Source organism: Rhincodon typus, unplaced genomic scaffold (genome assembly GCF_021869965.1).
Source record: "Rhincodon typus isolate 14 unplaced genomic scaffold, sRhiTyp1.1 hic_rhity00000091, whole genome shotgun sequence".
Taxonomy (NCBI): domain Eukaryota; kingdom Metazoa; phylum Chordata; class Chondrichthyes; order Orectolobiformes; family Rhincodontidae; genus Rhincodon; species Rhincodon typus.
Window position 1 is genome coordinate 124,253 of NW_025965729.1, and position 1,411 is coordinate 125,663.

The window sequence follows — 1,411 nt, forward strand, 5'->3', positions numbered from 1 at the left end:
AATAGAGCTCGACCCCAAATGCACTCCATTGCGAAGAAAACTGGAAGCGAGGTAATCCAGCTCAACGGACACCAGAGTTTAAATAACAGGCGAGAAAACACAACAGCGCTTCATCGGAGGTTGCACTGATGTTGTGCAACCAATAGAGTAATGAAACGTCTGCGGAACAACAAACCAGCTCGGCGAGCCAACCAACCACAACATCCACAACTTGAGCTACAAATCTACTCTAAAATTTTAAAGGTATTTGCTGTTCCTTCAGTCAAATCGCCATCGGTTTACACTGTATCTTCCTCAAATTCCTGCTTCCAGTAAACACCTCAATCCGGAACAAATCTATCAAACTGCTTTCATTCCAAAACAGATCCAAGGTGCACCTTGCAGAAGGCATGTGTTGGCACTTTCAATGATACTCTGTCTCCCCGGGAGCTGCAAACCTGTCTGGCGCTGGTTCAGACAGCTCCGTCCTTCCTGTGACATGTCCCATCGTGAATGGGAGGACAGATATTAACAACTCGCACTTGTCAATGTGTCAATGTTGAGCGAGTGTTAGATTGCGCAGTGCCTCAGTAACGGGAGGAAGGACGTAAAAGAGGGTTTGTGATAGTGGGAGGGAGAAATGTCTGCGAGAAGAGGCAAGTTTGAATTCTGATACATCAAACGCAGACATGTGAGAGAGGGAGTGTTTGAGGGAATAAAACCACCACGTCAGAGAATATTTTCATGCAAATCAATTAATTCCTTAACGAATGACGAGTCCCAAGGAGCAAAATGGGGAAGAATAAAAGCTCCCGTGACGTGGACTTGAACCGAGGTTGCTGCGGCCACAACGCAGAATATTAACCACTATACGATCAGGGCAACACAGTAAAAGACGCGATTAAAAAGCATGATTAGAACAATGGCTGAGGATGTGTTCGTAACAGCACCGGATACACAACGGGAATACTTGGCGAACAGTGGACTGATGTGTAAGAACTCAGAGTGGGCTGCAATCTTTAACTTCGATGCTCCCAGACTCTATCATTGAGTAAGTTGAAGACTGAGATTGATAGATTTCTACAAAATATCAAAGACTCAGGGAATATTGCAGGCGGTTGTTGTAATGTATTTATCAAAAGCAATGCAGTTTAGCATTGGTTACTTCACCAGTTCCCTCACACAAGGAAGTAACCATTGCTGCAGACGACCATATAATCCCAGCTCCCAGGCCCGGAACCAGAGAGACTCAGTGACCCAGCTGCGAAGATACAACCGGAAATGGGGATGGCAATGAGCGCGCGGAGCAACTCTGTGGTAATAGACGACGGGATAGTCTGTGCATTATAAACCAAGACAATGTGACAAAACCGAGATAGAGCCGCGGGGATGATGTGCAGAAGGATGAGAGAATGCAATGCTGAATCAGACT